The sequence below is a fragment of the Pelophylax lessonae genome (assembly GCF_965119305.1).
Source record: "Pelophylax lessonae genome assembly, chromosome: 2".
Lineage (NCBI taxonomy): Eukaryota > Metazoa > Chordata > Amphibia > Anura > Ranidae > Pelophylax > Pelophylax lessonae.
The window spans coordinates 691,327,291-691,350,930 of record NC_138769.1 but is presented as its reverse complement, the minus strand read 5'-3'; the positions used below and the strand labels follow the sequence as shown (position 1 = coordinate 691,350,930).

At 45.2% G+C, this 23,640-nt stretch overlaps 1 protein-coding gene across 2 annotated transcripts in view; it reads left to right on the top strand.

The window, feature by feature from the left end:
* Window positions 1-23,640, top strand: part of LOC309545257 (cyclic nucleotide-binding domain-containing protein 2-like) — a 525,861-nt gene that overhangs the window by 13,769 nt on the left and 488,452 nt on the right. The window lies entirely within an intron of this gene.

The following is a 23,640-nucleotide window of genomic DNA, read 5'->3' as shown; positions in this document are numbered from 1 at the left end:
TTTAGTATTTTTAATTCTTTTTAAAATTATTATTTTTTATCATTTTATTTTATTTTTTTTACAATGTCACTGACTATGACTCTGTCCTTTCAGAAAAGGTAGGAGCTGGTAAATTACATATTTACCAACCCCTTCCTGGTTCTCTATTGTGACACATCTCATGCAGCAGCTGGCAGGAGAGGGAAGGGAGCACAATGGGGAAGGGGGGGCAGCACAGTGGGGGGGGGGGGGTTACTGGGGGAGCCACACTCTGGATTACTCCAGAACATTACTCGACCTCCCTGCGCTCCCCCGCCGTCCTCCTCGGCCTCCTCACAGTCTCTCCCTGCTCTGTGCACGGCTGATTGCCGACACCTGTCTTCCGGTTCCCTTCCCTGCGAGCGTTGCGACGCAGGGGGGTGGAACCAGCAGCAAATTCAAAAGTGTAAATACAGAAATGAGATGATACAAAGCTGTGATCCTAACGGATTACACTGTATAATGTCATTTCGCCACAGGATTTCACCTGGTGACTTTTCCAGTGCCCTGCCTGTGCTTTTCCAGTGCTTTGTGCCTGGAAAATTTTGAACGACCATGGCGTCCAAAAAACGTTTGTTTTTGCGCAAAAGCGCTTTTAGACGAACTGGAAAACAGCGACAGCGAAACTGAGTTACTTGAAGAACTGAGCGATAGCGATTTGTGGGAAAATTCGTCATCAGGTACGGAAAGTGACGACGATTCTGATGTCTCTTTCTGGCACAGAGCATGTGGAATTTGGGAAGTATATCAAATGATTCTTCAGAATTTCCAACGATGTGCCAGAAAGAGACATCAGAATCGTCGCTGTCGTCACTTTCTGTACCTGATGACGAATTTTCCCATGAATCGACATCGCTCAGTTCTTCAAGTAACTCAGTTTCGCTGTCGCTGTTTTCCCGTTTGTCTAAAAGCACTTTTTGCGCAAAAAGAATGCTTTTTGGACGCCATGGTCGTTCTCTATTTTCCAGGCACAAAGAACTGGAAAAGCATAGGCAGGGCACTGGAAAAGTCACCAGGTGAAATCCTGTGGTGAAATGGGATGATACAGTGTAATCCGGATCACAGCTTTGTATCATGTCATGTTGGTGTATTTACACTTTTGAATTTGCCGCCGGTTCCACCTCCCTGCTTTGAAACGCTCGCAGAGAAGGGAGTCGGAAGACAGGTGCCGGCATTGGCTGAGCATACAGCGGGAGGATGGCATGAGGACGGCGGCGGAGGATGGCAGGGAAGGACGGCGGGGGATCACAGTGGAAGGAGAGTTTTAAAATGTAAAACAATAGATTTCTATGCAAAACAATGTACCGCTTTTAGCACAGAAATCTGGACATAATCAGACCGCCAGGGAGGTTAAATATTTTGTAATATTGATTAAAATTAAATTAATAAAAATCATAATAAAAAAAAAAGCTCTAAAGCGTAACACCTGCCAAAACCTACATTTCTATTATTTTTAGTTGTTAGTAAGATGGATTCATTGGTTTCTTATTCTTTTGGAAACTCCAGAGATATAACTGCAAGACTTCTCAGTTCTTTTGAAATGTTGCAGATATTACAGAGCTAATTGATGCTATCACGCTTCATCGGTGCATTTTCCATTTTTTTGAATAAGCAAATAGCTAGAAAAGCCAGTTGTGAAATATTGACAACTCTTTTGTGGACTTTCGGTGGAGGACAAAATGTACCGCAATAAACTCTTCAAGAGATAAAGAAAAATGTGTTTGTGTTCTCTCTTTTATCTTGAAACTATTTATCCCTTGTCAAGACATCTACATCCCTTTAATAAAAATCTATTATTTCTGGAGGCTTTCTGATTTTTATATACTGTGTTTCTAAGTACAAATTAAAGTGTCTGTCCTTACCATAAGTGCAATATTCCTCGCAACCACAATAATATACGACGACTTGGGTTAACGCACCGGATAAGTGTGAGCCTGGCCTAAAGCATAACTCTAGTTTTCTATTTTTAAAACATCCCCCTCCTCCCCTGAAACGTGTACCCCTATACATATGTTAACTGCTTCCGGTCCGCGCTATAGCCTATATACGGCTGCAGCGCGGACTCGAATTTTCGGGAGGCCGTTTTTAAACGGCCTCCCAGAAGCAGTCTCCCCGCGCGCTCCCGAGAGCGCGCATCGGGGAAAATCTGTGTTGGCCGTGTCCCTTGGACACAGCCGATCACAGATCGTGGTGAATGGCCAATCACAGCGGCCATTCACCACGTGATCGGGCCGTCCAATGAGCGATGATCTCATATGTAAACATATGAGATCATCTCTCATCGCCGGCGCTCCTTCCTCACACGGAGCCTGCAGTGTGAGGAAGGAGAGGGAGCCTCACAGCGCCAGGGACACAGAAGAAATGTAATCAGGGCACCGATCACTAGTGCCCTGATTACAAGAGGTAAAACACATACACAAATTGCCCACAGTGCCCGCCTACAGTGCCCCCCCATCAGTGCCCATAGTGCTGCCAGTCAGTGCCCATCAGTGCCTGCTCATCTAGGCACTGATGAGCACTGACTGGCAGCACTATGGGCACTGAGTGTGGGCACTGATGGTGCTGCCCATCAGTGCTCATCAGTGCCACCCGTCAGTGTCCATCAGTGCCATCCGCCAGTGCCCATCAGTGCCGCCTATCAGTGCCCATCAGTGCCGCCTCTCAGTGCCCAGCAGTGCCGCCTATCAGTGCCACCTCTCAGTGCCCAGCAGTGCCACCTCCCAGTGCCCAGCAGTGCCAACTCTCAGTGCCCAGCAGTGCCGCCTATCAGTGCTCATCAGTGCCGCCTATCAGTGCTCATCAGTGCCGCCTATCAGTGCCTCCTATCAGTGCCGCCTATCAGTGCGGCATATTAGTACCTCCTCATCAGTGCCCATAAGTGCCACCTCATCAGTGCCCATAAGTGCCACCTCATCAGTGCCTATCAGTGCAGCCTATCAGTGCGCATCAGTGCCGCCTCATCAGCGCACATCAGTGAAGGAGAAAAATTTATTTATTTTCAAAATTTACTCGCAGAAAATAAGAAAAACCTTTTTTTTTTCAAAATTTTCTGTCTTTTTTCTTTTTTTTTGTAAAAAATAAAAAACCCAAAGATGATTAAATACCACCAAAAGAAAGCTCTATTTGTGTGAAAAAAATGATAAAAATTTCATATGGGTACAGTGTAGCATGACCGCGCAATTGTCAGTCAAAGTGTGAGAGCGCTGAAAGCAAAAAAATTGGTCTGGATGGGAAGGGTGTTTAAGTGCACAGAAGGCAAGTGGTTAAAGTGGTCTTTCCATCTCTGTGGCAAGGTCTTCTTTCCTGGTGCCCCCTTTCTTCTTCCCCCTCCCTAAAATGCTACAAAAAATAACCAATGGGGGAAAAAAAAGTTAAAGCTGAACTCCGTGCATTATCTGTATTGCATACTTACATTCAGGGCTTTTCTTCAGCAAGAACGCGAGGGAACGCAGGTCCGGCACCTCCAGCACTGAATTTATGTAATGACAAGGGGTGTGCTGGAGGGTCTATTTATACCGGCTGCTGGGGGATCCATTGTCACTTGTGGGGATCTGTTTTTGTGTGAGGGTCTCTTGTTGCTGGTGAGGAATCTATTGTTGCTTGGGGGGGGGGGTCATATGTTGCTGATAGGGGGTCTACTGTTGAAGGAGAGGTCTATTTTTGCTGGCTTCGGGAGGGTCTATTGATGCAGACTTCTGGGGGATCTGTTGTTGCTGCTGGAGGTCTACTGTTGCTGGGGTGGTATTTTGTTGTGGGTGGTCCATTGTTGCTGTGTGTGTGTGGGGGGGGGGGGTCTATTGTTGTGTAGGGCAGTGGTTCTCAAATCCGGTCCTCGGGACCCACCAACAGGCCAGGTTTGCAAGATAACTAAATTACATCACAGGTGATCTCATTTGCTTCTCAGTGATTGCAGTATTCTAGTCTGCATCCCCCAAGGTAATACTTAAAATCTGGCCTGTTAGTGGGTCCCGAGGACCGGATTTGAGAGCCACTGGTGTAGGGGAACTATTGTTGCTGGGGTAGGGTTTACTGGTGCTGTGGGGGTACTATTGTTGCTGGGGTGAGGTTTATTGTTGCTGTGTGGGAACTTTTGTTGCTGGGGTGGGGTCCATTGTTGCTGGGGTAGTCTGTTGTTGTGTGGGGGATCTATTGTTGATGGGGTGGGGTCTATTGTTGCTGGCTGCAGGGGGGAATCTACTTTACTCCTTTTTGTGTTCTCATTAACAAAATCCATACAAACTATTTAGCACCACAAAATTATACTCGGTTCTGTTTTCCCTCAGTGAAAACAAGGCATTCTCTAAATAGAATGAGGTGGAGGTAGGGTTGTCACCTCGTCCCTTTAAACCAGGACACATTATTTACACAGGTTCTGAGGCTAATATAATGCACTTTAGGCACAAGTGAGTTGAATTACCACCGTAATCAGCCACAGAACCTGTGTAAGTAATGTGCATCCTGGTTTAAAGGGATGAGGTGGCAACCCTAGGTGGAGGTGGTGATGGTCCTGCCACAGAACCCACCAAGAAAACACCTTGCATTCAAAAGGTTTACAAGTATATACAAGGTTTTCTATTAATGGTAGCAGTGCCGATTGAGTAACCCACTGTAGTCAGTGTGCAGAGGTGAAGCCGCTCACAGAGGACCTGAAAGACCAGGGCTTTCACTGTAGTAGCAACGACTACTACAGTGATTGTCAGCATCCACAGTGGACCATCAGGTATGAGATATGCATACTTACATGCGGGGCTGCTGTTAGCAACCACCGGGCCCCATACAGCCTACCTGACAGCCCCCCCCCCCCCCCCCCAAATACAGTCAGGTCCATAAATATTGGGACATCGACACAATTCTAATCTTTTTGGCTCTATACACCACCACTATGGATTTGAAATGAAACAAACAATATGTGCTTTAACTGCAGACTTTCAGCTTTAATTTGAGGGTATTTACATCCAAATCAGGTGAACTGTGTAGGAATTACAACAGTTTGTATATGTGCCTCCCACTTTTTAAGGGACCAAAAGTAATGGGACAGATTAACAATCATAAATCAAACTTTCACTTTTTAATACTTGGTTGCAAATCCTTTGCAGTCAATTACAGCCTGAAGTCTGGAACGCATAGATATCACCAGACGCTGGGTTTCATCCCTGGTAATGCTCTGCCAGGCCTCTACTGCAACTGTCTTCAGTTCCTGCTTGTTCTTGGGGCATTTTCCCTTCAGTTTTATCTTCAGCAAAAAAAATGCATGCTCAATCGGATTCAGGTCAGGTGATTGACTTGGCCATTGCATAACATTCCACTTCTTTCCCTTAAAAAACTCTTTGGTTGCTTTCGCAGTATGCTTCGGGTCTCTGTCCATCTGCACTGTGAAGCGCCGTCCAATGAGTTCTGAAGCATTTGGCTGACTATGAGCAGATAATATTGCCGGAAACACTTCAGAATTCATCCTGCTGCTTTTGTCAGCAGTCACATCATCAATAAATACAAGAGAACCAGTTCCATTGGCAGCCATTCATGCCCACACCATGACACTACCACCACCATGCTTCACTGATGAGGTGGTATGCTTTGGATCATGAGCAGTTCCTTTCCTTCTCCATACCCTTCTCTTCCCATCACTCTGTTACAAGTTGATCCTGTTATGTGCTTGTAGCTACTGGTGTGAAGGAGAGGAGGGAAGCTGGCAACACTGTGGGGGTAGGGGGGCCTGGGCGGCAGGGGGCAACATATGGTGCACAGGGAGGGTGATTGGTGCAGCGGGGGAGTAACTGGAACTGACCCCTTGTATGGCTCTCTCTGCAGCAGCTGAAAGCTGGCAGAAGGGAGATGAGAAAATGCTAGATTTCAGCTGCTGCAGAGAGAGCCATATGGTGATGTCATCTGGGAGACCCCGCCCCTTGTGATGTCACCACCCCATCGAGCCCCGGGCGGTGAGGTCACAAGGGGCGGGGTCTCCGAATGACGTCACCAGATGGTCACGCCCCATGGCTGAATAGGAAATGGCAGACAGCAGATGCCGACACAACAGCAGGAGACAGCATTGATCACCACTGGGTTTTTTATTTTTTGTGATATAAAAGAAAAAAGACCAAACATTTTGGAAAAAAAAAACATATTTTTTAATTTCTGCTATAAAACATATTCAATAAAAATGTAAAAAATCGAATTTCTTCATACATTTTGGCCAAATTGTATTCTGCTACATGTCTTTAGTAAAAATAAAATCCCAATAAGTGTATAATAATTGGTTTGCGTGAAAGCTATAGCGTCTGGTATAGATGCTGAATTTTTTTATTTTATTCTAGTAATGGTGGGAATCAGTGACTTATAGTGGGACTGTGATATTGTGGCGGACAATCTGACACTAGCAGACGCTGGTGGGGGGGGGGGTACACTAACTGACACTGAAATCAACATTGACACTAATACAGTGCTAATACTATACACTGTCACTGTACAAATGACACTGGCTGGGAAAAGGTTAACATCTAGGGGCAATCAAGGGGTTAAATGTGTGCTTAACGATTCTTACTGTGTGCGTTCTGTGCTGCTTTTACTAAGTGAACTTGCTGGTTTTTTTTTCCCTGCACGATCGCCTGTCACTATTCGGAGCTCCGTGTTGTTTAAAAACCAGAACTTCCTTCCCTGAATGACAGAGCCAATCAGTGGGTCCCGAAGATCAATCATTGGCCGGGACCCGCTGATCAACATATGCAGTAACAAATCACAGCACAGCCGGGGCAGCAGGTGGGCGGGCACATGCGCGCTTCTTACCTGGAAGTGCTGATCACATTTCAGATACGTGATCCAGTGCAGGGTGACCGCACTACAGTAGTATATCTACGTGGGGTGGTTGGCAAGCGGTTAACATACCAAGCTGTCCAGCAAAAGTGGCAGTTAGAGGGTTGGGACAAACCATTTACCCCTAACAGGTATTCTTACCACTGTCAGATTTTATTCATTTTTGTAAAAACCTTTATCCCAAAAGGAAAGAAACTGTTGCTATAACTGCTTAGAAAGTGTTAGCCCGAGTTCAGCTTTAAAGCAAAAAAAAAAAAAAAATATATATATATAATATATTGCAGTTTACCAATTCTTAGATGTGGTTGCTGCATTCCTTTTCTTTTTTAGTTTTTTTTTCTTTATTTTTACTTGGTGATCAAGACAGTAAGTCTGTGATTTTTAAACTTTCTTTAACAGACCAAGCTGTCCAGCAAAAGTGGTAGTTAGCAGGTCGATACAAGCCATTTACCACTGACAGGGGTGCTTACAATGGTCAGTCAGCCTTTAATTATGGAAAACCTTTATCCCAAAAGAAACAAAAACTGTTGCTGCAACTGCTTATAAAGTATTAGCTGGAGTTCAGCTTTAATTTGTAAGTAAAGTCCATCTAACACTACCCTCTCCCCAGACTGACAATGCTGCTGTCCACAGGTGGCTCTGTAGCTCCTCCATCCAGAGTGGAGACACCAAACAGGAGGTGTGTTACTGGCCAGATCACCAGTCTAAAATAATTGAAAAAAATTGCATAAAAAAGAAAACTAAGGCAGACACCACGTCTAAGAACTGGTAAGCTGCTGTATATTACATCTTTGTTTTTGGGTTTAACACTTCTGTACAGGGCCACTGATAGGGAGAGACCACCAGTCCTCGTGTTGGGGGCCCGGGCACACAGGGGGGCCCCAACAGCACAAGGAATCGGTGTGGTCGGGCGGATGGGCAATTACAGAAGGAAGCCCTGTGCGGCTCTCTGCAGCAGCTAAAAAAACGTTTCTCCCCCTCCTACCAGCTTTCAGCTGCTGCAGGGAGATACACACACACAGGGCATTATTCCTGTAATTGCTTCTCCGACCACTGATCTTCCTCCCTGTTCTGCCTGCTTCTGATCCCCCCTCCTCCTTCTCGTGTGCCCCCTTCCACTGTGCCCATCAGTGTCGCCTCATCAGTGCGGCCTAGCAATGCCCATCAGTGTCACCTATCAGTGCCCATTAGTGCAGCCTATTAGTGTCCATCAGTGCCCATCTGTGCCATCTATCAGTGCCGCCTCATCAGTGCTCATCAGAGCAGCCTATCTCTGCCCATCAGTGTTCACTCATCAGTGCCCATCAGTGCCGCCTATCAGTGCCCATTATTGCAGCCTCATCAGCGCACATCAGGGCTGCCTATCAGTGCCCATTAATGCAGCCTCATCAGTGCACATCAGGGCCGCCTATCAGTGCCAATTAGTGCAGCCTCATCAGCGCACATCAGGGCTGCCTATCAGTGCCAATCAGTGCAGCCTCCTCATTGCACATCAGGGCCGCCTATCAGTGCCAATTAGCGCAGCCTCATCAGCGCACATCAGGGCCGCCTATCAGTGCCAATTAGTGCAGCCTCCTCAGCGCACATCAGGGCCGTCTATCAGTGCCCATTAGTGCAGCCTCCTCAGTGCACATCACTGAAGGAGAAAAAATGCAACATTTTATAACAAACTGTGAAAAGTTGTTTTTTTTTTTTTTAAATGTTCAGTCTTTATTCATTTTTTTAGCTAACAAAAAAAAACCAAGTGGTGATAAAATACCACCAAAAGAAGTTCATATGGGTACAGTGTTGCATGACTGCGCAATTGTCATTCAAAGTGCGACATTGCTGAAAGCTAAAAATTGGCCTGGGCAGGAAGAGGGTGAAAGTGCCCAGTAGGTAAAACCCCTTCCTTTCTTCCTTTCCATTGAATGGTTAAAGCACAGTTTCTCTTTGACCGTATTATTAGGGTGCTGGAAATAACAAATATATTTATAATCAAATCTACTTGCAATATGACTTTCCTGTAAAGCCGGTCTCTGAATTGGTATTCCATTCTCCCTAAATAAATAGAACCATCTTCAAATGGAATACAATGAAAGCTGTTTTCCTTTACACATTCCGGGCGGACTGTTATTTCAAGGTTCCCTCTGCCGAATACAATAGTCACATAAATAAAAAAAATCTGAATATCATTCTACCAGCACAATGCTGCTTTATCCTTTCCTTGACACTACCTACGTTTGCCTGCCAGTAGATGGCAGTAGATTTCCACCTTCTGGATTCCCATTGTTTTACCATAAACATACAAAAAGGAAAAATGTATAAGATACAATTGGGGGTGTATGGCTTTTTTCCTGGGGTGTCTGAAGGGAAGTCTGAGCTGTTATGACCTCAATGCTTGCAGAATGTGTAACAAAATCAGGCAGCTGAAAATGACTTGATTTGGCTGAACCTTTTTTTTTTTTTTATTATTATTATTATTTTTCCTATCTGGGTATAAAAATACTTCTGCTGCTTCTCTTTCAGATCATCTGGAAAATGCTGATGCAGTATGAGATAGCTCGCTGGAATGGGAATAAAAACAGATAAAGCAGTCTGGTGTTTCATTGTCAAAGCATATTGCGAATAGTCAAAATATGGTCACATCAGGGCATTTGTGTATATTCTATGATCATTCTACTAATTATATATAATATTTTACACCTGTTATGGATCATCGAGTTAGGGCAGGGGTGTATTTAAAGGGAAACTATAGTGAATTAAGAGTAAGCACAGATTTTAGTTAATTATTGTAATGTGTACCGTGAAGGTGCATTACCGCAATAGCGCACTGAGCAACCCACCAAGGGTTCAATGTGCTGCAGTGCCAATCATTTCAAAAGGCACCCCAAGGATTCTTCAAAATGCAGCTGTGTTACAGTGCCCACATGGCACAATGTTCACTGCGTTGTGTTACATAAAAATGGAGCAGGAACAAGGTCAAAAGGAGAGCTAGGTAATATGGACTTTAACCACTTAAGCCCCGGAAGATTTTACCCCCTTCCTGACCAGGGCCTATTTTGCGATTCGGCACTGCGTGACTTTAACGGACAATTGCGCGGTCGTGCGACGCTGTACATAAACGAATTTGACGTCCTTTTTTCCCACAAACAGAGCTTTCTTTTGGTGGTATTTGATCACCTGTGCAATTTTTTGATCATGCGCTATAAACAAAAAAAGAGCTTCAATTTTGCAAAAACAACAATATTTTTCACATTTTTTTTATATGAAATTCCCCCCAAAAAATGTAAAAATCGAAATTTTTTAACATTTTTGGCCAATTTGTTTTATGCTACATATGTTTGGTAAAAAAAATTGCAAAAAGCGTATTTTGATTGGTTTGCGCAAAAGTTATCGCGTTTACTAACAAAGGGAAAGATTTTTGTTGTTTTTTTTTACGCGTAATGGCGGCGATCTGCGATTTTTTTTGCGGTACTGCGACATTGTGGCGGACAGATCGGACCCTTGACTGAGATTTTTGACACTTTTGGGGTTACCAGTGACATTTCTACAGTAATCAGTGCTATACATATGCACTGTCACTGTAAAATTACACTGGCAGTGAAGGGGTTAACTTTTTTTGAGAGGGAGGGGTGGTGTGTGTCCCTAGGGGCGTGATTCTAACTGTGATTGGCTGTGGCTTGAGGTGTAGGAACAGTGATCAACGATCCTACATAGTAGAACCGTATGATCACTGTTTCTACACAGGGGAGAATGACAGGCGGCCTGTTTACATCAGCTGTTCCCACGCGCGCCGGACCCACACGCGGGGGGGTCCGTGACCGCGCCTCCGGGGGCAAGCGCTCGCTCCCTAGACCCTCACAAGCTAGCGACGTAGATCTACGTCACTCTGCCTGTGAGGGGCTGACTGCCGACGTAAATAGTCGTGCGGCAGTCGGCAAGTGGTTAATGGTTAAGAAGAGATCTCAGTTAGGGCTAGTCCAGCGGATCCGGGGGGGGGGGAAGGAAACAACCGGGGGTAGGGGGGCCCCCAAAGTTCAGGGGGTAGCTGTCCACTGTAGCGGCTGCCGGCGGAAGAGACAGAAGTGATCTCTGGGGGGAGACAAGAGGGAAGAAAGCGCAGCGCCTTCTAAGTGCAGCAAGACATTTATTGAAGTACAGCAGTAACACACTCACATTTTATCGGTGAATGAGAGGCAGTTAATCAAGAAATGTTGATCATCAGGGGCATCACTGGAGCGGGTCCTGGTGGTGGAGGCAGTGGGTCCAGATGAGAGCGGCAGGGGGGGTTCCTCCGTATGCGCAGGGGCAGCCTCGGTGGTGTCCGCGGGCTCCCCGTCAGCTGGTGGAACGCTGGCACTCGTGGGTCCTGGGATCCTGACGTCACTCCTGGCAGTGATGCGGGACGCTGCGGCGACGCGTTATCGGAGCATGCGCTCCTTCTTCAGGCCATTAAATATGGACTTTAATGGCACATAATCTCAAATAACCCATTAGAATAAAACACATATTTATTTAAGTATTTATTTTTTTTAAATAAATATGTATATTCCATATTTATGAATCACAATTAAAAAAAGATTTTTTACAAAATGTGGACACACAAGTGTATCTATACATACTGTATGCACAACACTGAGCATATGGATGCTGAATACAACTCGAGATTTCAAACAAGATAAAGCCGCAACTTCCTTTTCCAGATTCCATTAGCAATGGTCAGTGGTTTGACAGGAAAGAGAGTTCAGTAGTAGAAGCTGGTAGTAAGGCAATCCCAATGCTTGACGTCTGTTTTGTAGCTCAGGCTCAACATGTTTCGCGCTTCCCCGCTTCCTCAGTGAGCACTAAAACAACAGCATAGAATAAATAAGACAATAATTGACAAGAAATTTTACAATAAATAAGTCAAGTCAATCAATGTTAGTAACATGTAGTTAATCATATTTAAATATATATATTTTCAAACAAAATTAGTGTAAAAAATAATAAAAACACGGCTATATTTGCCGAAAGGAAGGTTTCCCCATGGAACAATCCAGGAATATTGAAGGTGGGGACGCATCCATGGGCAGTAATCCTTAAAAAGGAGATATCCAAGAATAAAATAAGCTACTGTAGACTATTTTGGCTGCGCCATTACTGATGCATTAGTTAAAAGGTAACAGCAAAGGTAGAAGTTATCTTTCAAGACAGTACACATATGGCGCTTTTCCACTGCATGGAACGGAACAGTTTGGCTCGGTTTATTGCTTTTCCACTGCATGGTACCGCATGGTATGTGTTTGAACGGTTCGGTACATTTTGGTACAGCGGCACTTTTCCACTACATGGTACCGCATGTTATGTGTTAGAACGGTTCGGTACGGTTTGGTACAGCGGCGCTTTTCCCCTACATGGTACGGCTCGGTACGGCTCGCTTAAACAGTACCACCTCGGTTGGGGTTCCAAGCGGGCCGTACCGATACCATATCCCACAATCCTTTGCATGCAGCATTGATTGTTTGTCACTACTAGCCACTCATTGGTCAGAGAATCATTGTAATCCCACCCACTTACTACTTTAGTGGAAAAGCAAACCGAGCCGAGTAGAGCCTATACAGTGCCGAAAGGTACCGACTCGTATCACGCAGTGGAAAAGCAAACCGAGCCGAGCTGGGCAAAGCAGTGCCGAGTGGAGCCGAGCCGGTACTTGCAGTGGAAAAGTGCCAATATAGTCCTTATAAGTTAAGGAAATATATATGTATATTTACCTCTCCAGGCTAGGAATGGATTATAATGTAAATTAAAGATAGGAGTGAATACCATAGCTGTCAATCTACATAATATCCATCCAGCAAGTTCTAAACCGCTGGATATCTATGTGTTAGACAGATAAGGTTAGCTAAACTGCCCCATCATATATCTAGGTAAGATACATATGTATATGTATACATGTATAAAATACACACATACACATATATTACTTCAGGTCCACTCCATTAACACAATTTAAATACTAAAGTTGGTGATATACACTAGTCCAGGAATATACATAATACCAAAGCAACCATGGCAGCAAAGCTAAGGAGGTGGGGATTAATTGGAATCCCATCTGAATAAATGTAATAGTAGTATAGATCAATATACATACACAATACCTAGCTCTTGTTTTGACCATGTTCCTGCTCCATTTTTAATTAGGACGTGGCACTGTTATATCCACTCATGTCCATGGTGACCGCCCCATAGGGACATTTTCTACAGCGCATTCTTATTTGGAGGAGGAACATACTGTATCTTACTGTGTTGGGATCTCAATCAAAATGCGGGATAAGGCACATTGGGTAGCATTCATTACCACAATACAGGGCCAGGATAAGGGATGGGGAGATTGGGGGGGGGGGCTTTGTGTTGGGAGGGGAAATATGATGGAGGATGGCAGGGAGTAAGAATTGTTCCAGGAGGGGAAATTTGGGTGGAAGTGCTGGGAGTGGTGATTTAGGGGAATATGTATTGGGATGGGAGAAGTGAATTTGTTAGAAGGGGGGATTTGGGGGGTTTGTGCTAGAAGAGGTGATATGGTGTGTGTGTGTGTGTGTGTGGGGGGGGGGGGTTGGGATAGGGGGAATTTGTGCTAGTAAGGATGATTGGGGAGTATTTGTGCTAGTAAGAGAATTTTTTTGAAGTTGGGAGTATTTGTGCTAGTAGGGGGGATTGGGGGAGGGGGATTTGTGCTGGGAGGGGGGATTTGGAGTGGGATAGGGTAGAAGATATGTGCTAGGAGGGGGGATTTTTTTTGGGGGGGGGGCATTTGCGTTGGGGGGATAGGGGGGATGAGGGGCAAAGATCTGTGCTGGGAAGAGGGATTTCAGTAGGGGGGGGGGGGCGTATTTGTCATCGGAGGAGGGGGGGAATTTATGCTTAGGGGAAAAGCATGCAGATTCGTGTTCAATTTTTGGGGGGGAATTTTTGCTGACCCATAATGCTCAAACATCTTGCAGGGCGCAGTTTAGTATATTTGCCCTGGGCTCTAGATGACCTTGTCCCGGCACTGCCACAATGCAAGCCCAGTTCCACCTACAATGAAACCTACAACAAACTGATTGGCTCTCTCACTCCAGCTCTGCTGTATGGGGACTACAGGAGGCTGATAATAGGTCGATTCAGCTACTTACACTATTTACATTAAAAATAGATTTACCTAAAGCGTTTGTTACCCAAAACGATTCATATTCCTGATATAAGCCTGCTGTACCATGTACTTGTATGAGAAAGTATTCTGTTCTCTTTGCATTGCTTCCTTTTTGTGAAATCCCTGGTGTTCCCATCAGTCCCTCTGGTTTCCTATTAATAACTGACCACACTAAGCAGAACACACCGTGGTCAGTTCTCTAGCTGTGCTCGGAACTTAGCCTGCTCCCCTCCAATGATCAGACTTGTCCTGACACACCCCTCCTGCACAGCCTATCACTGGGAAGCTCAATGTTCGGCTGCTTTTCCTCCCCAGCACTTATGCAGCTGAGAACAGAAGGAATGTGATCACTTATAAAAAAGGGAAAAGGGTATTTATAATGTTTTTTTTTTTTTTTTTATATCTATACAAAAATGTTTTGCTTTTCATTTGTAAGGCTACATCAGGGCATTTGTGTAAATTCTATGATCATTGTACTAATTATATATATTATTATACACCTGTTGTGGATCAACACATTAGGGCAGGGGTGCATTTAAAGGGAAACTATAGTAAGCACATATATTAGTAATTTATTATAATGTGTACTGTAAAGGCTCATTCACAACATTGCATTGCAGTAACGTGTGCATTACCGCAATAGCGCACTTAGCAACCCACCAAGGATTCAATGTGCTGCAGTACCAATAATTTTAAAAGGCACCCCAACAATTCTCTAATATGCAGCTGCGTTACAGTACACCACATCACACAATGTTCATTGCGTTGTGTCACATAAAAATGGAGCAGGAACATATCTTACTGTGTTGGGAACTCAATCAAAATGCGGGATAAGGCACACTGGGTAGCATTCATTACCACAATGCAAGCCCAGTTTCACCTACAACTAAAAATATATAGGCCCTTTTTCTCCGGCACCCTGAACATGGAGCTGTTTTTTTTTTCATACCCATTTACTTGTGTTTTGGGCCTATTTGCTCTGCACGTGGGGATACCTTTCTCGTGTACCCGCTCACTAATGCCCAGGACCAGGCAGGACCACAGTCATGTGAATTCAACATTAAAGTGGATGTAAACCCTCACATGTACCCAGTGAAGTGAACAGCCTCAGATGATACACAAAGATGAAACAAATCTCTCTACATAAGTTTTGCATGTATATCTGCTGTTTTCAGCTTGTTATATTCTTTAGAAAGTGCACATTGTGTTAGAATTTTTCTCTTCCTGTTCAGCACTGGGTGTGGAGTCTTGGCAAACACTGTGAGACAACTGATTGGAGGAAAGGCACACACTCCCCTCCACATAGGCAAAGGAAGAAAGGAATTTGATGTGAATAGACAAGCTCTCTGATAATCTATTTATAGCACCCACCCAACACAAATTTCAGCCTGGTTTTGTCATGGTTGTTGTAGAACTTGTCTGAAGTTATCATGCTGATAACAGAAGAACGGAGCAGGGAAAAACCACAGGACTAAGGGTTGTGGAGAGGGATAAGAAAACACTGCATATTTATGTGCCTAGGTCAAATTTCACGAATCAGATTTACATCCACTTTAAGGCAGAACCCCATATTTAAAGCAAGCCATACACCTTGTGCAGCTGTGAATGTCGCATTTAGAGGGGAACACCACTGAGCCTGTCTCCCGCTCCACCAGTCCAGCTTTCCTCTGCCACCTAACTCCCAGTGACAGAATGGAGTCTTGCTATGCACTATCTGCAAACCTCATGCATGCACTTGATTAACTTATTCATCTCTCCCGTACCATGTGGCTAGGTCCTTGGGGTCTCTGTACCGCGGGTTTCGGTCCTGATTTCTTGGTCGCTATTGGAGGACCTGTCACCCTTGCCGGGTACCACTCTTCACTGCCTGGCTGCTGTTATAAGTTCATGGTTACCCATAGCAAGTACACTCCCATCAACTCCTTGCCTGAATTAACCCCTTGAAATACCCTTCCATTCCTTGCTCTTCACCCCGTATGTGCTTTACAGGCCCTGTTCTCTTAAAGTGTAAGTCCAGCACAACACTAAAATCCCTGCATCTATAGACCTCCATGATCCTATCTAGCCCTGTAAAGGAAGAAATCAGTGTAGCACCCTCCTAGGTTGCCGCTAGAGAGAGAGTATAGTTTTTGGCTCTGTCTGCCATATCAGAAGAGAAGCAGGGACATCTATATTGCTTTCTGCTTACCAAAGAGCAGAATCTGTGAGTTAGGTCTGCTGGTGGTGCTCAGTGTGTGATTCATCTGATCTGGTCTGGGGAGCGTTTCCCACTGGTCCAATAGGGAGGCATGTTGGATGGTGGAGGAAATCTGGCCAATGGGTACACAGGCTTTGATACGGCCCCAGTGATTGGCACAGACTGATTGTCTCCGTGCATTGTGGGGTGTGGTGTGGAAGCCAGGAGCACGTGTACTGTGGGGTCTTTGGCTGGTGAGCAGAGTTCCAGAGGGGGCGGTGATGACCGTCTCCTACTCTGTAGCAGTGACACGTGGTCACAGGCAGTCGGCCTGGGGACCAGAAGTAAGGATCTGAACCCAGAGGTCCATGAGAGCTGACTGGAGGAGTAGAGACATTGGGGACTCTGGGAAGACAGTATTGTGAGAAAAGGGGGTCATGTCTAGGGGCCTGACCTGAGGGGGGCCACCTCAGTGTAGAATAGTCAGAGGATGGGTGTCAGCAGCTGGAGTGAAAGGGGGTACTAGGTGTGTATCCTGAAGATAATTCATCCTAACAAGTCATCTACACAAAGACTTAATCTTAAATTCATCCAAGGGGCAAGGTGAATCAGCAGCCTGGCTGCATCTTCAGACAGGAGTCCTCATTTACTGTGAATAGTTCAAGTTGGAGTATCCCACTCTTCCCTTCTCCCATCCCTAAATTAAATGAAACCACAAAATCAACTACATCCCCTAGACTATTCATTGACTGAGCCAGAGTGTAAGGAGTTAAATTGTGCATGCTGCAGTTGCTATTGGTAACCCAGGGGGATCTCAAGGTGAACAATCCAGCAGTCCTCAAGGGGGCAGTGCCACATCAATATACATACCTTTTTTGAAGCCGATCCGATCGGTCTCCAGTGGGGAAACTCTGCAGTGGACACCGAAGACAACGGCTGTGAAATGAATGGGAAAGGATGTCGCCCATAGTGTTACTATGGGGCTTCCATTGTCGGCTGTGTCCTCTGCTCCTGCCTCCACAGCAAAGCTGCGGCTGTCAGGTCAGCGTGGGATCGGGTCAGATTGCCTTCAAAAAAGGTATGTACACTTGTACAGTATATTGATTTCTTCTTTACAGGGCTCGATAGGGTAATGTTAGATTGTGGATGCCTATAGATGCAGGGATTTTAGTGTTATGGTGGAATTCTACTTTAAGCCTAGTACACAGCACTAGATGTTTTTTCGTTCAACCCAGCTTCAAAGAGCTCCGGTTGGAGCTACTGTACTAACAATTCATTGTTAGTACAGCGATCTCTCCTGCTGTTCTTTTGTGCTCTGTCAGAACACTCCATTCAGCCCTCACAGCCATTGGCTTAGAGTGCTAATTGGGAGCCAGTTGGCTGCTGGTTTTCCAGCATGCTCATCCGTCCATATGGCTGGCTTCTGTCATACCAGCTGCCATACACACGGGCTGAATGTCGGTCGGTTTACTGAAAACTGGCTGACATTCGGCCTCCATGTACTAGGCTTTAGATACACCATGTACCTTCATGCACCCTTTTGAATAACTTTGAATAGGCTTAAGATAGGTGAAAGGATTTACAGTAACTTTTGAGCAATATGTTCCAAAAATGCAATAGCATGATGTCTCCGTAATGAAAGAATATACTCCAGACTACTTGGTGTATACTTCTCCAAGGTGGAAGTCCATAAGTGGTAGAGTCCTGGTTAGGCAGGTCCTGTCAGTGGTTTCCGGGTGTTGCTGATCATCACATCTTCAAGCTTGACCTCTCCGTTCTTCCCATTCAGGTCTCTGGACTCCTCTGAGCAGAGCCATTCCCCTATTTATTTACAGCACAAGGAGGAGCGCAGAACCCAGAAAATGCCCAGGAAAATGCAGAGCAAGCTTAACCCCTGCCTATCCCTCGTAGCCTGTAAAACCCAAGCTGCCTTAAACCAACTCCTAAGCACCTGCTTACATACCCACCTAAAAAAAGGCCTTGAGGGGGCGCTCATATGACCTCCTCCCAGTTATTGATCTAATGGCACCTTGTGGATGAGGCAGAGCAGAGCACACACATTACACACCAGTAACATGCATGTACTGCCAGTGGTGGCATACTGGCTGATGGCTACACTTTCTGTAGTCCATGGGCCATAACTGTCTGTGCTCTGACCTCTTGGTTGAGCAAGGCTGGGCGTCATTCATTCCAGAAATGAGGATGCAGCTAGTGGGCTGAACAGAATTTTTGCAGGGGACAAGATAAATACTGTCACTCCATGTATGGCACTATAAAGACCAGCAAGCCCAGCAACAACTTTAGGGGAATGAGACTTTGAAATTGAATTTTTTATAGAAACATATAAATTATGGATGAGAAGTTAATTCTTTTGGACACTTTGCACCAGCACTTTATTGTATTTTTTGCACATTGTTTTTGTTTTTGCGATTATTTGCACTGGATTGTGATAATTTGCACATTGTTATAAAGATCTGTATGATTAATACCATTACCTCTATATGATTTCTGTATGACACTATTTAACACTCTTACAGCATCCAATAGTCATTAATTATGTTTGAGATTTGTCACTATAATTAAAGCACTCACGTTTTTTGCAACTAGTACAACACATAAAGGTAACACTTAGGCCAGCGCCTCAACCCAATACCTCATATTTTAAGATAAATACCGCAACGACACTGCATTTTTTAGAATAACAGGTGTTAGGATATTGAGTAATTCTTCAGTTGCTGGATATTGACTTTAAGGCAAAACACCAGTCAAAAATAACAAGATAACATTGAATAGTCCATTAAAGCGGTAGTATACTCCGCTATTTGACTTTTACCCACAGGTAAGCCTATAATAAGACTTACCTGTAGGTACAATTAATATCTCCTAAACCTGCACGGTTTAGGAGATATTAAACCTGCATGCAGCCGCTGACGTCAGCGGCGCATGCGCTCTGAAGGTTCGGCAGACCTTCAGAGCTCCTTGCCGGGTCTTGCCGGAAAGTGAACCTCCTACACGCATGCGCTGGAGTGACGTCATCGCGGCTCCGGCCACTCACATCGCAGGAGCCACCGAACCAGGAAGAGACGCCGAGGGAGCATGTCAGTGCCCTCAGCGTTGTCCAGATGAATGTGTCGGGGCTTCGCTCTTTTTTTTTTTTTTTACTTATGAATTTTAACAATACAAAACAACAAAAACAAATTAGAAAAAATGTTTTAACATTTTGCATTTTTTCCCCATTTACCCCTACCACCCCCCAAGGATCTTTGTTCTAAGGTAGGTATTTCATAATGAGCTAGTATGAATTGCATACTAGCTCATTATGCCTTTGTCCTGCAGTGTTTTTTTTTTTTTCATGAGTATACAACCGATTAAGGGTCCGTTCACATTAGGTCGCTCCGACTTAGGGGGCGACCTGTGAAGTAGCGTGCAGTGCGACTTTGGCACGACTTGCGCGGACTTCATAAAAGGAATGTCTATGCAAGTCGCCTCCAGGTCGCCCCGAAGTAGTACAGGACCCTTTTTCTAAGTCGGAGCGACTTGTGTCGCTCCTATTAGAACGGCTCCTGTACTACACAATCGGAGCGTGACAGACCGCGACTTGTCAAGCTGACAAGTCGCCTGACAAGTCGGATCAATGTGAATGCGGTGTTAAAGGATAAAAGAAAATACAAAATCAGATTTTGCGTAAATAATAACCTTCAATCCAACAATTTCCTCCCCAGGATGTTTTTTTCTGCCACTAGATGTCCTCAGTCTGATGGCCAGCATAATTCAAAACACTTCCTCTGACCCCAGTTCGTCATGGACCCGCCCCCTGCCTGTGACTGGACAGAGAAAGAAGAAGCAGCAGAGTGATGAGCTCATCTCTCTGTCACTCTGCTCTCTCTTCCTATCAGCACAAACTGATTGTATCCTTGTATTGGTTCCGACTCTCTCACTCCAGCTCTGCTGTATGGGGAGTACAGGAGGCTGATAGGTCAAATTCATCTACTTACACTGTTTGCGTTAAAAATAGATTTACCTAAAGCGTTTGTTACCCCAAAGTTTCATATTCCTGATATGTGGCTGCTGTACCATGTACTTGTATGAGAAAGTATTCTGTTCTCTTTGTATTGCTTCCTTTGTGTGAAATCCCTGGTGTCTCTATCAGTCCCTCTGCCTTCCTATTAAAAACTGACCACACTAAGCAGAACACACCGTGGTCAGTTCTCTAGCTTCGCTGAGAACTTAGCCTGCTCCCCTCCAATGATCAGACTTGTCCTGACACATCCATCCTGCACAGCCTATCACTGGGAAGCTCATTGTGTTGTTGCTTTTACTCCCCCAGCACTTATGCAGCTGAGAACAGAGGGCATGTGATCACTTATAAAAAGGGAAAAGGGTATTTATAATTTTTTTTGTTCTATCTATTCAAATGTGTTGCCTTTCATTTCTATTTTAAACTGAATGGGTTGTTTTACAAGGTGATTGTTTACAATTATTTTAATAGTGACTACAGAGCTGCATTCATTTATGCTTTTTACATCTGAGTTCCGCTTTAAAGCGTGACTAAACTTCCATCGATTCTTTGTACCTATAGGTAAGCCTATAATAAGGCCCTAAGTGGAGTGTCCGGGTGATCCAGTCCTTTCTCATGGCGCTCATGTGACTGGCCGCTGCTCCCTCTCCTGATCTGACAGCTACAGCGGGAGGGACCAAGAATCCCCCGATGATGTCAGTCGGGAGGAAGAGAGAAGGAGAGAGGCAGCTGGTCACGTGAGCATTGAGCGGCGCTCGAAAATACAGTACAGCACAGCATTTATTTATTAAAACAGATACACAGGGCACAAATCATTAGGGAAGACAGGTAAGTGCCTGAAAATAACAGTTATTTCTGCAGGAGGGGAGGGGCTGGCACTGACACAGCTGACAGGCAGAGGGGGGGGGGGGGTAAGAGAGAGGACAGAGGAAAGCTGCAGATGACGGAGGCACGTAAACTGACCACTGTGTCAGGGCTCAGCAGCCATGAGAAACCATGGTCAGTTTACAGGGGGGAGGGCAGAACCAGGCAGGATCAGCCAGGTATTTTATGGTGATAGAGAGGGCCAAATTACACAGCACAAGCCCTGTGCTGTTATTCATGCTTTAAGCCTGGGTTCACGCTGTTGCGATGCGGTAACCAGCACGATTCCTGTGCAGGTTCCTGCATCGCATCTCCCTTGTTCACACTGCCCTGTGCAATCACTGCGGGTGCCAATACAAAGTTATTGACACCGCCAGAGAGGTCCACAGATCACAGTGCGAACTGGGAATTCGGACAGGAATCAGATTGCAATGGTGTAGACACCCATTTCCACGTGTGGGGAAAAAAAGGTTCCTGCAGCATTTTCGTGCGAATGCAATGCAAGTTCAGCCATACTGTATGACTGAATTCGCATTGCACAGACACCGCATGTGATCTGCACAGCTATGCCATGCAAATCAAATGCGATGTCTGTTTTCGCAATCGTGTGAACCCAGGCTAAGGGAACAGGATCACATTTTTTTTTTGGGTAACAAACGCTTTAATACTGCTTATAAAAAGGATTATTCATTCAGAAGAGAAAAAAGCCTAAAGAGCATTTGTTTTTGCCCAATTCTCAATTGCCAATTGCTAGTTTTTTTATAAATAGACCCCATGGTCCACAAAGCAGGCTAGAGGTAGGGGAATAAAAGTTTGTAGGGATGTAGAATCTTACCAGTGTTGTACAGTATATGAAAAAGGTTTCAAACCTTTTTACAGAGAAAATATTTGCTATATAGTGAATTTGTTTCAGCTGTATATTTAGTTGCTTGGCTGGAGCTGTCCTTCAAGCTAAGCTGAACACAGCCCTTAAAAAGTGTTCTTAATATTGCAAGTGAGCCAATCACTGAACAATGTTTTTTTTTTTTTTTTTTTTTTTTTGCAGCCTAGAAAGTAGATATCCAGTGTCAATGCTCTCTGCTCTGCACATATCTTTGCCTAACTCTAGGGTACACGTTCGAATACCTTTTGGCAAGGTTGCAAAAATGCTTGTTCAGTGACTAGACTACTTGCAAATAGTTTAAAGGATAAATAATCTGCATGTAGCACCCTCCTAGGTAGGTGCTAGAGAGAGAAAGTATAGTTTTGAAGTCGTCTGCTTACCAGAGGGATTACAGGTAAATCTATATTGTTCTCTGCCTATCAGTGAGGTCTGCTCAATTTGCTCAGGTGTAACTCATTCTGTCTGCAGTGTTTCACACTGGTCCAATAGGGAGGCATGTTGAACAGTGGGAGGAAACCTGACAAATGAGTGCACAGGCGATTAATACAGCCCTGGTTATTTGGCAGAGGAAAGTGCCTCGTTGCACGCTGGGATACTGTATAAATGTCAGAAACACATGTGCTCGAGGTCTGAGGGGGGCTATCCCTGAAGCTAGAAGAGTCAGTGGCTGGGTGTCAGTAAAGTGGATGCTGTATTTATCATACAGCAAGCCCTACGGGGACAGTGCTACATTTTGGGGCGTCGTCCGGGATTACCTCTGAGTTACAGCAATGGTTGCTATCAGTAAAAACCGAACATTTACTTAGGAAACACTATGTCTTCTCAAGTAAGGTGCTGGAGTGTCAGTGGAGAAAGGATGTGCTGTATTGTAGGAGAAACTTGTGTCTGCTTTACAGTAATCAGTGCAAGTGTGATTTCAAGTTATGGTCAAGAAAGCAGTGACCTGGGACACGGGGATCGGTGCGTCAGGGGTTGTGTCTGTACATGTACTGTGAAAAAAATGTCTGCCGTGCAGCCGGTTACAGTGGGACAATTTCTAACAGAAGTAAGGGATTTTGGTTGGCTTGTCAATGGAGAAGTGCAACTGAAGCTCAAGTACAGACAGAAGAGGCAGATGTATGTGTATCTGTGGCAGTGGAACACAATCTGCATCTCAGTACCATTCGTGCAGGCTGGGCAGAGTTATGGCAGTGGCGAAGGGGTTACTGCACCTCACGTGAAAGCGCACGCTCAAGAGCTCTGCCCTGCAGGAGGAGCCACCAACAGAGAGACAGCTAGCCTGGGGCTGTGGGCGGAGTTGCCACCTGTGGGCCGCCAATCCGAGTGGAGGAAGGGAGCTTAGACGTCACTTCCACCATCGGTTGTAACTGAGGTGCAGACGTGTGTGTAGGAGCAAAATGGCGGATGCCGGAGTAAGCCGGAGCGCAGGGGCTATCCCACGTGTTCGCAGAGTACCTTCTGAGCAGACTGAGTTGCCGAATTCAACCCTGTGAGACACCAGGGTGTGACTAGTGCCCAAAGGAAGTGTGGCCCTGTGCAGCGGAGGGGACACGGAGCATCTAGGACTGGTATGTAGCAGATGCCTGAATGTGTCCATACAGCTGTGGGTGTGGAGTCAGTGTGGGCACTGCAGTGACATGTTACAGACGGAACGGAGTGATTGCCACCCCAGAAGACTGTGAGCTGCGAGACAGGAACCACTCAGGAACTGCTGACATCTA